Raw genomic sequence first — 13,880 nt, 5'->3', positions numbered from 1 at the left:
TTACAATTGTACGTTATTATTTCTGCCAAAATGTTTCTATGTACAAACATTAGCAATTTTTCATTCCCTGTGCCAAAACCTCCCCTGGATTTCTTCTTTTAGTCTTCACAAGTTTAATTAAATCTGTCTCTACTGAATGTGCCTATTAAGGTAGGCAAAGTAATGAAGCTATTTTAGAAAAACATGCAGTTCCAGTTGTAGATTAATAGTCACCATTCAGAGTGAATGTGAAGAGTATTGCTTTAAAAAGCCTTTGTTGACAATATTAAATATTGATTAAGCATGAAAACCCCCTAGACAACCATTAGCTGGTTATTGGATCAAGACCTGCTGTTTGTTCTCCCTCTTTTATATACTCTGCTATTTGTTAAAATCTTGCATTGGTTGTGTGAATGTGCTCTGTTATCTTATCTCCAAAATGCACTACTTCCCAAATAGCAAGTGAAAGGCAATCTTTATTCGGTTTACAGTGGCCTTGACTTTATTAAAAGTAATGCACCATGCAGTGTTCAAATTAATAGCTATTCTAACAGCTCTGTTTTATGGTTTGGTTTTTGTTATCAAGTACTCTTGGATTTTCCTGCATACTGAAATGAAGTATACTACTATTATCAAAAAATTTAGTCCCTTCCCTACTACATTTGTTCTGCAGATCCCAGTTTTTCTAATTATTGTAGTTTCAAGAAGTAAGATTGTCTCTGTTCTCCTGACTTCTCTTAGGCAAGAAAAATATGAGCAGATACAGTACTAACCAAATATAAGAACATTGTATGTCCCTTACAAATATAGAGATGCACATACACGATGCATAGCGTCCAATCCAGATAAAAATACTATTCATTGTCCTGGAAGGTGGGTGGTTATCCAGGAGTTACTACAAAACAGAATATTTCACTAATAGTGTCTTTACAGCTGAGCACGTATGGCTGTGCCTCAATCAGGCAGTTAATCTGGATGTGGGGCAATAGAGCTATGCTGGCTATAGACCAGGATTAAAAAATGAACACAATAGGGAAAAAAGAGAGGAAACCTTGCACACCTAGTGGCAAAGCTTTTTAGTCAAATCAGTATAGTGTATATTACACCTCATCCTCTTCTGCCTACCCTTTGGGCCCAAAAATGTGAAAATGCTAACTTGCTCTGTAATATGTATTCACTGAGGCAATGGGATTAACTATCATTTAAGAATGTATAAATACTTATGATTTACAGCATAAGGCAATGCATATAAAGTTATTATCCCCGAAATAGATTCATCATCTGGTACAGTATTTGAAGAAATTTCACTCCATTGGTTTATTTTTGCTTGTTATTCAGTTGGAGCAGCCTATATAGTATTGCAAATTCTCATGATTTAACTGTGAGTTTCTAATATTTCAGACATTTTAAGGATCTTCATTAATTTCTGCCTTCAGTCTTGCAAAGTTTTGCCCTTACCTGAAATGGCCACCATCTCCCATTGGACCGAACCTACTGGCTGCCCTCAGTAAGATGACTACCATCTCATTTGAACCCCTGCAGATGAAAGTGAGGCTGCTTGGGGCGGGGAGGCGGGGCACAGGGGAAGGCCAGCATCTCCCAAGGTTTCTGGTGGTGTTAAAATCAAGCTGCTCACAGTCAAGATGATGGCCCCATAGGGTGGTGTTTGTGTGACCATTGCTTATTAACACTGTAGTGTCCAGGAAGTGGATCTCTTGGGTGGACTGGTCCAGGCTGAGGTTGATGGTGTGGTGGAAATTGTTGAAATCATGGTGGAATTACTCAAGAACTTCTTTTCCGTGGGTCCAGATGATGAAGATGTCATCAATTTCCACCACACCATCAACCTCAGCCTGGACCAGTCCACCCAAGAGATCCACTTCCTGGACACTACAGTGTTAATAAGCAATGGTCACACAAACACCACCCTATGCCGGAAACCTACTGACCGCTATACTTACCTACATGCCTCCAGCTTTCATTCAGACCACATCACACGATCCATTGTCTACAGCCAAGCTCTAAGATACAACCGCATTTGCTCCAGTCCCTCAGACAGAGACAAACACCTACAAGATCTCTATCAAGCATTCTTAAAACTACAATACCCACCTGCTGAAGTGAAGAAACAGATTGACAGAGCCAGAAGAGTACCCAGAAGTTACCTACTACAGGACAGGCCCAACGAAGAAAGTAACAGAACGCCACTAGACATCACCTTCCGCCCCCAACTAAAACCTCGCCAACACATCATCAAGGATCTACAACCTATCCTGAAGGACGATCCCTCACTCTCACAGATCTTGGGAGACAGCCCAGTCCTCACTTACAGACAGCCCCGCAACCTAAAGCAAATACTCACCAGCAACCACACACCACACAACAGAAACACTAACCCGGGAACCTATCCTTGCAACAAAGCCTGTTGCCAACTGTGTCCACATATCTATTCAGGGGACACCATCATAGGGCCTAATCACATCAGCCACACTATCAGAGGCTCGTTCACCTGCACATCTACCAATGTGATATATGCCATCATGTGCCAGCAATGCCCCTCTGCCATGTACATTGGCCAAACCGGACAGTCTCTACACAAAAGAATAAATGGACACAAATCAGACATCAAGAATAAAACATTCAAAAACCAGTCAGAGAATACTTCAACCTCCCTGGACACTCAATTACAGACTTAAAAGTCACAATTCAACAAAAAAACTTCAAAAACAGACTCCAATGAGAAACTGCAGAACTGGAATTAATTTGCAAACTGGACACCATTAAATTATGCTTGAAGAAAGACTGGGAGTGGATGGGTCATTACACAAACGAAAAACTATTTCCCCATGCTAATTTTCCCCCTACTGTTACGCACACCTTCTTGTCAACTGTTTGAAATGGGCCAGCCTGATTATCACTACAAAAGTTTTTTTTCTCCTGCTGAAAATAGCCCACCTTAATCGATTAGTCTCGTTAGAGTTGGTATGGCAACCCCCATTTTTTCATGTTCTCTGTATATATCTTCCTAGTGTATTTTCCATGGCATGCATCTGATGAAATGGGTTTTAGCCCATGAAAGCTTGTGCCCAAATAAATTTGTTAGTCTCTAAGGTGCCACAAGTACTCCTCGTTCTTTTTGTTGACACAGACTAACACGGCTACCACTCTGAAACCTAACTCTTAACACTTATTCATCAAGGTAATCCTGTTGATTTAACTGAGATGTGAAGTCAAAGGGACTACTTCCTCACTGAGTCAGAATTGCTGTGGGTTGCAGTATCTTCCCTTAAAATATACAGGTCAAATTTGAGAAAGTTATTTTTTCAGTCTTAAAATTCAGTACTGCTTACTTGTTTCAGTCAATATCTGTATACCTTTTTTCCTCTTTTGGAATGTTTCAGAAAAGCTGTTTTGTTTTTTTAATATGTTTGGTGAGAGACCTTTGCAGATCACCTTTATAACCAATGTATTTTTTAATTAGATTCATCAAGATTTGCGGTAATTCCAGAATTGACCCCTGTTTGTCCTGGGCACAGAAAAACAGATGGGACAGTAGTCTGATCTGGAAATCTTAACTGCTTGAAAGGGGAACTCTGAAATCACGTGGCTGGGCATGAAAGAATTTTAACCAGACATGATTTTAAGAAATATTTAGAAAGTCACACTTTTGAACTATAGACCCATCCTTTAAGTTAAAAGAAACCTTTTAGAACTTAGACCCACCGTACTAAGTAAGAAAAAAACACTCCACCTACTTTAGAACATTATAGGCCACTGTAAATCCAGAATAACTCCTTTGGCTTCAAATGAGTTATTCCATATATACACCAATGCAACTGAGATCAGAATCAGACTGTGTGACTAACTTAAAACAAAGAAGAACAGAAAAATAAAGCCCACAAGAGACAAACTGCAAAATGTTACTCCTTCTTACATAATGCTTTGGAAACAACAGACCAATGAGAACAAAATTTCAGCAGGAAATCCCAGGGGAGTAATGGGATAAGATTTTTGTAGAAGCCTGTAACTGTAGCAGTGTCCCAAGCTGGCTTGGATTCAATTGCAAAACAGTTAGACATTTTAGCACTTCAACTATCCAGAACTAAATAGATGCTTCTAACTCAAAGTGTTGAAGGAATTGTGCACATAGAGAAACATGTGCATATGTGTGTGTTTTGGTTCTGCCCCAAAATTCAGCCTTTTTGGAGCCAAATCAGTGCATCATTAGAACAAGTTTTCAACAGTGATTTTTCCTCTCTCCCTTGGAGTTGTTTCTGGAGAATTTGTCAATTTATACAGAAGAATATATAATGTTACAGCCACTACTCTGAAGCTAAACTAAATACTTCTTGGTCCTTCATCTAACCTACCTCTTCATTTATAAAAATGAAAGAACAGACAGAATAGCTCCTAGTTTTGGTTAAGAAGTGGTACTATGGTATAACTCTGAAGCACAAGCTTCACAATTTCTGAGATATCTCCATTGTCGTTTGCACTGTTGTTGTAGTCTTGTTGGACCCAGGATATTAGAAACACAAGGTGGATAAGGGAATATCTTTTAGTGGACCAGCTTCTGCTGGTCACGGAAATAAGCTTTCAAGCTACACAGAGCTCTTCTTCACGTGCCTTCTCTCTAATATATTGCCCAACAGTGACACACAAACGATAGGTATGCACAGATTCTGTTGCTTTCTGCAAACTGAAGATCACTACTCAGCTGTGAATAAGCATAATTCCACTCTATAAATACCTTATTTTATATACAGGTCTGGATAAGATGTGTTTTTGAGATGGATTATTTCGATACAAGACTGGTGGCACTCTTAGGGACATCTTTAATTTGGAGAATTAAGAGGACAAAATTTCATTTCTTAATATTAATATTTAACACCATCAAAGCAAATTGAAATTGAATTAAGCCCAGAAATGTACAAAATACCTCCACTAGCCAGGCTGTAGGAGCATTAAACCACAAATAAGTCATAATAAGCCTTTTAAAAATTCTTATTTCCTGTCTGTGCCATCTTCTTTGTACTTCCTTAGCACTATCACACAATGGAACATCACAAATGCCAAAAACGTTTTACAACCCATGCAATCTATGGTATTTTTGGTATCACAAGTGGATGCATTGTGGAATGCCTTCAGCAAATCAAAGTTCTAAGCGGGTTTTCGCAGAGAATTTTTAAAATTACTTAATTTAAGCCCCCACCACCTGGCTCGGAGAGTCATTTAGCATGTATTACTTGCTTAACTCAATTTTCACTTTTGCTTTGTGGTTCACCTTTTTAAAAAAAATGAAAATTAGCAATATTATGGTTCATTGAGAATTACAATGAGGGGAATACCCTTGTGGGATATTAGCGTGGTAGACATCATATGGACAAGTATCAGCAGTATTGAAGTAGACTATAGGTGCAGCAAATGGATGTGAGGAATTAGGAAACCTGAGTAAAGAGCAGATTCTGCGGGCTTGTTTTCACTAGTGTCAGACAGCGGAGTCAGGGGAACATCAGCATGTCAGATGTTTCCCATGAACAAAGCACTGTTCTGGTCTGTGACCCAGACAGGCAGGCCCTGATTGGTGTTATGCTGAGGAGAGGAATAGATCAGAAATCTGAATGTGTGGCTGAACAATGGGCATAAACGGAAGGAAACTTTGTTTTGGGGGGCATATAACAGTTGAAGAGGTTTATACCTGTTGGAGGAGGTCTAAACCTTTTTAAATGGTCTAAGATGAGGGGCTATATAGAGGAGACAATGGGCTACGGCTCTGCAAACACTACAACCTAGGTCAATAAGTTTACTAACCACTTGTGCAGTGTGCATGTGTGCCTAGACCCTAGTAATGAACTGATACATGATGGTTTGTAATGGAGGCTCATGTTCATACAGCTTTTAGAACCAACAGTAAGAGCATGACCTTGCAATGGGTGGAGGTTAAAGAGGAAGCATAGCTCAGTGAGTTTGTGTTATCTATTAGAAGATAAGGATTATATTCTGTTATTGGGATTCAGTGCTAAGCAAGGCATTACAATAACTTTTATACTGATCTCTCGATCAATATTCAGGGACATACTTGAGGAAACAAATGGCTTCTTGGTCCCACACCAGAGGCAAACAGTCACCCCACTTCCTTCACAAGCCACTCTAAATCTTGAGCAAAGAAAATGCGTGAATTCCTGTCAGGGTTCCCTCAAATCAATCTGCTATGTAAGCCCCTGGTCCCTGTGAGTAAGTTCCATACAGAAGCCAGCAGGGAGGAAGGAAGAAGTAGCTAAAATAAGCAGATGGGTGGACAGGGTGGAAATAATTAGCAGTGAAAGAGACTTCTATACTGGGGAAGATACTGGAAGAACTAATCAGGGACAGAATAAATGAACACTTGGAAAGTAAAGATAAATTAAACAATTGGATAGAACACAGAATGGTATTTGACAGAGTGCCTTTTTGAGAAGCAGGTGATTATTGCTTGCCTCAGGGTACAGTATATCTTCATACCTGCAGCCACCAAAGAAGTAAAATGCTACTCATAAATGTTGCTGTCTAGCACATTTTGTGGTTTCTTTAAAATAACTGAATTGAAAATTCAAAACAACATCTCTCTAAATAAAAATGTTTTCTACAGATTACAGGATAAGAATGCTGCACATGGAAAAAGATATGCATTGAAACAGAACAAACGATGAAACTCTGCACACTCTAATTTTTATGATTTAGAGAATACGTATTTTGAGCTTATAAACACAAGGGCTATAATAGAAGGGTTCCCTGCCTGCTTCTTTTTGATATTATAAAGCCGTCTTCAGAACTATCTGGACAATAATCAAGTGCTCTGTTGTGAACCCCGGGATAGCAGATCACACTATAATATCACTTAAATAATAAGTGAGAGCCCTTAATACCATCAGAAATAGGCAAATAAAACTTCTAAATATATTAAAAAGCACCATTGAACAGTTGCATACATAAGACTTTCTACAGAAACTTGTCATAATATTCAGTCAGTTGGGTGAGATGATTATCTGAACACATACGATAACTTAGCTATTGTTGTTAAGATAATTATCAGTTTTATTGAGCCCCAGGCCAAATCCAGAAAACTACAGCAAAGCCTGAGGGGAAAAAAGGGTGGGTAGACAGAGTATACCAGTCACATAACCTCCTTACATATCCCAAAATACTACTTTGCTATGAAATAGGCATAAATTCACCAGAAAAGAGGAAATGAAAAGAGAACATCTGTGATGTATAAAAGATTCAGAAGGGTATTCACAGAAGGGTGTTACAAAGCTATTTGAGCTAGTGTCAAATAGGAGTAGGGGATACAAACCTAAATGAGGGATTTTAGGCTAGATTTCTGTACACTGGTAGCAGTTAATATGTGAAACAAGCTACTCAGAGCCAATAGACATGAGTAACATTGATAGTTCTGGAAAGAACTAGACATAACCACATTAATGGAGTCACAAGCAGACACAACCTCATCAAAATCAAGAGTTGCACACTCTTATGCCGGTGTGAATTTGACCCATATTAGAATAAGATAAAATACTGTAGGGCACAACTACATCTTCAAAAGAACTTCACAGAATCTACCTGGAAAAGAAGTCATGGTGCACTGTTAGTCAGTATCAGGTTTCAGAGTAGCAGTCGTGTTAGTCTGTATCCGCAAAAAGAAAAGGAGTACTTGTGGCACCTTAGAGACTAACAAATTTATTTGAGCATAAGCTTTCATGCGCTACAGCTCACTTCATCGGATGCATTCAGTGGAAAATACAGTGGGGAGATTTATATACACAGAGAACATGAAACAATGGGTGTTACCATATACACTGTAACCAGAGTGATCAGGTAAGGTAGCTATTACCAGCAGGAGAGCAGGGGGGTGGGGGAAAACCTTTTGTAGTGATAATCAAGGTGGGCCATTTCCAGCAGTTGACAAGAACGTCTGAGGAACAGCTGTGTGGGGGGGGGGGGGGGGAATAAACATGGGGAAATAGTTTTACTTTGTGTAATGACCCATCCACTCCCAGTCTCTATTCAAGCCTAAGTTAATTGTATCCAGTTTGCAAATGAATTCCAATTCAGCAGTCTCTCGTTGGAGTCTGTTTTTGAAGTTTTTTTGTTGAGGAATTGCCACTTTTAGGTCTGTAATCGAGTGACCAAAGAGATTGAAGTGTTCTCCAACTGGTTTTTGAATGTTATGATTCTTGAGTTCTGATTTGTGTCCATTTATTCTTTTACGTAGAGACTGTCCAGTTTGGCCAATGTACATGGCAGAGGGGCATTGCTGGCACATGATGGCATATATCACATTGGTAGATGTGCAGGTGAACGAGCCTCTGAGGCCTGGGCTACACTGGGGGGAGGGTCGACCTAAGATACACATCTTCAGCTACGAGAATAGCTTAGCTGAAGTCGACATATCTTAGATCGACTTAGAATCTCTTACCTCTCATCCTTGCGGCACGGGATCGACAGCCGCCGCTCCCCCGTCGATTCCGCTTCCGCCTCTCGCCCTGGTGGAGATCCGGAGTTGACAGCAGAGCGATCGGGGATCGATTTATCGCGTCCGGCGGGTAGTGTAGACGTGGCCTGATAGTGTGGCTGATGTGATTAGGCCCTATGATGGTGTCCCCTGAATAGATATGTGTGCACAGTTGGCAACGGACTTTGTTGTAAGGATAGGTTCCTGGGTTAGTGGTTCTGTTGTGTGGTGTGTGGTTGCTGGTGAGTATTTGCTTCAGATTGGGGGGGCCTGTCTCCCAATATCTGTGAGAGTGATGGGTCATCCTTCAGGATAGGTTGTAGATCCTTGATGATGCGTTGAAGAGGTTTCAGTTGGGGGCTGAAGGTGACGGCTAGTGGCGTTCTGTTATTTTCTTTGTTGGGCCTGTCCTGTAGTAGGTGACTTCTGGGTACTCTTCTGGGTCTGTCAATTTGTTTCTTCACTTCAGCAGGTGGGTACTGTAGTTGTAAGAAGGCTTGATAGAGTAGTCAATAGTAATTTCTTTGAACAGGTGTTGTACTGCCATCTAGTGATCATTGTATATTGTGAAACCCAGGAATCACTAATGTAGTCACACATCGAAATCACTTCAGGCCTTGCAAAACTGAGTGGAGCAACACATATAAATACCTTTAAAAATCTTAGTACACATATAGATCTGTACTTGTTGAATGATCTATGCAAACCTTAAATTAATCTTCACACCATCCCTGTAAGATAGGAGAAATACCTGCTTATTTCACAGATGAGGGTGGGTGGACTAGCTAGTTTCAAATAAGAAATTATCTGAACCTGAGACACAGAGGTTAACCCTGTGCTTTATCCAAGGCTACACAGTGAATGAACGGAGGAGCCAGATTAGAACCAAGATGCTCCTAGTTTCCTGTTCTACATGTAGTCCCCTGCTCATGCTGCTGCTCTAGGCTGAGTAAGCTCATCCTTATATCCGGACCTCCCCGAACGCTGATATTCATTGAGATACCCAAGTAAATAGCTGTTGCCCAATTGTCCTGTATGGCAACTGGCCTAAAGGAGAAACAGATCCTGCACTGGAGATAGGGAATGGGAAAGAGTGCTTCATATGGCCAAAGACAGAATTTTTAAAAAATGAAATCAAGGAATCAAAGTCAGACTTCCTGGCTGTGGAGCCGAAGAACCTACTATGCTTCCATCTCTTAGTTTCTACCATACCATCAGCTACATATGCACACTTTCATAGTGGTTTTATACTGCCTCATATAAGCAGTGGATTTTATCATCCCACCTCTAGCTCTTATGGCCTGTACTAATAGTTTGCCTTGTTAGCACACTATTTTATTTTTTCAATTTAATTCTTTACTTTATGCTGTTTCATAGGTTGCAGTATCAAGAAATGTATTTCATAGCCTGTTTTCTGTTAATCAGTCATCCAATTTTGAAATTGTATTTGCTATTATTGCAGCTAATAGTCAAAATATTTACCCTTACCTAAATTCAATTTCAGTTTACTACTCAACAGCCCACACTGCTTAAATTATGCTCCATAAAATTACAACACAGTTTATGATGTGGTTTTAGTAGCAATCCATTAGACTATAGGAGACATTTATATTATGTCCTCTCTATGGGAAGGATGATCTTATGCTTAAGACACAGGTGTGGGACTCAGGACATTGATATTGTCTGTGGTTTTGCCACAATCTGCCTGTTTGATGGTGGGTATGTCACTTAGGCCAATAATTTTCAACACGGTGCCCTTCAGTTAGATACTAACAACTCTGTGTAAGCACTGAAAAAAAAAAAATCAGTGCTCTTATTTAAGAGGTGGAAAACCAAATCAATGGGGAGTTCTGCATTAGTTGTGATAGCATGCTATGGCACTATGACAAGTGGAAAATGTCCTGATTGTAAATTAAGTTTCAGGATGGATAGAAGCTAATTCTTGTGTACCAGATGTGTTAGGCTCTGATTCAGCAAGTTACGTAAGCACATGCCTACCTTTAAATGTTTGAATAGTCCGATTCATTTCAATAGGACTACTCATGTGCATAAAGTGAAGCTTGTGCGTACGTAGCTTGCTGAATCAGAGCCATGATCCTATGAAAACATAAAAAAGGTAGATACTTTGCCCATTTTTAATTAAATAAAGCCACTTGTAAAGATTAACTTATTGATATAGTAATTACATGTTTTATCTAGCGAATTGAATACAGAGACACTGTTAAGAAAGAAAATAACATGAGTAACAACAAATTTTAACTGATTGATTTTAAAAAAAAGTTGTTTCCTAAATAGTCAATTGGAACGATAGTGTAGGCCTGAGACCTGATCAACCCCACCCCCGACCCCCGCCATTAAACCAACCTTGGGTGAAGCTCAGGGAGTTCACCACTACGATTGAAAAAAGGAATGTTCTGCTGCTGATAAAGCACCCTCCCTCCCACCTCAGGAATGTCCCTAACGAGAGTTATAACCACCAAGGCTGTGAAGACGCTGGGAAATTAGGGAGGATACAGAAGGAGACTCAACAAATGGTGAGATAAGCTCTGACCAGTGTTTTATGCTGACCATCTGGACAAATAGAGATGGTCACAATTAAGTTACAATTTGGGCATGAAAGATAAAATGTAAAGAACTTGGGGCAGGAAGGAGGACACATAGGTGCCAGTGCATAATTGGTTAAAATGTTTGTTATTGAGGAGTGTGGGATAATGTGATAGGTTTAGTAAATTTGAAGGAGGGAGCTAGTTTTATCTATATAATGTAAATGAAAAACAATGCTCTTTGGGAACCATTTCTGGACTGCGGTTCAACATCAAGCTGCTGGAACTCGACCGCTCTGCATGACCATGACATGCAGAGGCATCGCTGGGAACCCCCAGATGAATGAATCCTGACTGGCCATCGAGTGAAATTTATCTGTATATCGGGAGTGGTGAGCACAAGAGATTTGCTTGGTATATGTATTCTGTGTGTGCTGCTAATAGATGTTTAGAGCCCAACTGTGTAAGGTTCTTACATTGGGAAAAGGTTCCACAGACCTGTAGAACCCTGAGCCCCAAGGGAAAGGGCAAGTACTTAAATTGACCAGGTTTCTTCCTGATCCCCATAGGTAAGAATAGGTGCCTTACACCCTGAGCCCTTGGCTTGGAGTGCGCCAGGTTGCAGCCCCTATTCCGGCTCCTCGCCAATATTTTGTTACGTTTCTGGCTACACTTTTCCCCTCACCTCCTTATCTATGCACTCCCTATCCGTGGCCCCACAAAGCCACGGGACCTTCTGGTCAACCTCCTCCTGGCCTTGGCTAAAATGGCCATCTATAAAACCAGGGAGAGGAGGTTGGCCGATGGAGACACCTGTGACTGTGGGGCCTATTTCCGATCCTCCGTCCGTTCACGCATCCAGGCAGAGTTCCTCTGGGTGGCATCCACTGACTCCCTTCATGCTTTCAAGGAGCAGTGGGCGCTGTCCGGGATTCTCTGCTCAGTGTCCCTGTCAGGTTCCCTTTGTTTGACCCTTTGACCGCACTCCTGTTCCTGTTATTTTATTAGTTGTCCCCCAAAATCACTTGGCTTCCAGGTTCTGTGGATCCTCCCCTGAGGCTGGGGGGGGATCCAGGAAGTGGGCTTCTGCCCGCCCACTTCCTGGATCCCAATAGGCCCCTGAACCCTCGGAAGGGAAAGGGTGGGGGTGCCTAAATTGATTGGGTCACACTTTGAGCCCTCGGTAGGGTATAGGCAAGGTTCCTTAAATTGAGCAGGTAACAGTAGCAACTGTGTATAATTGGATATTTTTAAATCCGAAAGGGGAGGATAATGTGAAGCTCAGAATACTAGTCTGAGGAGGTTTATCTCCCTGGCCAGGTTGATAATGATACTGAGACTTCACTAACATGCTGATAACTCGCCTCTCATTACCACCTTAAGTTATTATAACATAACACTATTTGGCACTCAAACTAGCAACCAATTTTACCACTTTTTGGCAATTGTTACAGGACTGTACCAGCATGGTAAGGATGTGTGACTCTTATGAGCAAGAATTAGGGCAAGAAGATTCTCAGTATTAGCAGGATATTAAATGCTTAATCTGTTTTAAGACAGGGAAAGTATGAGATGAAAACTGACCCCAAGTGTACCTTTATGTATCAATTTTGCATGTCCACCTTCACCAGCCTTTTTCACTGGATTCAAGGAAAAGTTCTCAGCCCCTCTAAAGTGCATACATATGCAAACACACACACACACACATATATACACCGGCACTTGAAGGGACCTGTTAGTTTTGCACAACTCTAATCAATTTTCATTTTACAGATTCAGGCATGCAAAAAACATATGCTACAAGAATGTCATTATTTCCATCAGTAAAACAGTTTTTAATGGTTCAAAACAAAATTCATAATTTTCACATATTTGTCCCAGGTGTAAATTGGCCATTTTCAGAAAAAAAGTCATTACTTACTGTCATAAATACAAAGGGAAGGGTAAACACCTTTAAAATCCCTTCTGGCCAGAGGAAAAACCCTTTCACCTGTAAAGGGTTAAGAAGCTAGGATAACCTCGCTGGCACCTGACCAAAATGACTAATGAGGAGACAAGATACTTTCAAAGCTGGAGGGGGGAGAAACAAAAGTGCTCTCTGTCTGTGTGATGCTTTTGCCGGGAACAGAAAAGGAATGGAGTCTTAGAATTTAGTAAGTAATCTAGCAAGATATGCGTTAGATTCTGTTTTGTTTAAATGGCTGATAAAATAAGTTGTGCTGAATGGAATGTATATTCCTGGTTTTGTGTCTTTTTGTAACTTAAGGTTTTGCCTAGAGGGATTCTGTATGTTTTGAATTGATGACTCTGTAAGGTATTTACCATCCTGATTTTACAGAGGTGATGCTTTTACTTTTTTTCTTCAATTAAAATTCTTCTTTTAAAAACCTGATTGTTTTTTCATTGTTCTTAAGATCCAAGGGTTTGGGTCTGTGTTCACCTATGCAAATTGGTGAGGATTTTTATCAAGCCTTCCCCAGGAAAGGGGGTGTAGGGTTTGGGGAGGATTTTGGGGGGAAAGATGTTTCCAAGCGGGGTCTTTCCCTGTTATATATTTGTTAGATTCTTGGTGGTGGCAGCAATAAAGTCCAAGGGCAAAAGGTAAAATAGTTTGTACCTTGGGGAAGTTTTAACCTAACCTGGTAAAAATAAGCTTAGGGGGTTTTCATGCAGGTCCCCACATCTGTACCCTAGAGTTCAGAGTGGGGAAGGAACCTTGACACTTACTCAGCAAAAATTTCCACTGAATTCCGTGGTTGGCAGATTGGACCCTTCACTGGGAAAACAGTCTTGTATAGAAATGGAAGATTTTTCAACTATTTAAAGAAAATAGATTTGAAGTTTAGGTTTAGAGTAGCAGCCATGTT

Source organism: Eretmochelys imbricata, chromosome 4 (assembly GCF_965152235.1).
Source record: "Eretmochelys imbricata isolate rEreImb1 chromosome 4, rEreImb1.hap1, whole genome shotgun sequence".
NCBI classification, from domain to species: domain Eukaryota; kingdom Metazoa; phylum Chordata; order Testudines; family Cheloniidae; genus Eretmochelys; species Eretmochelys imbricata.
Note: the sequence above shows the minus strand (reverse complement) of the source record.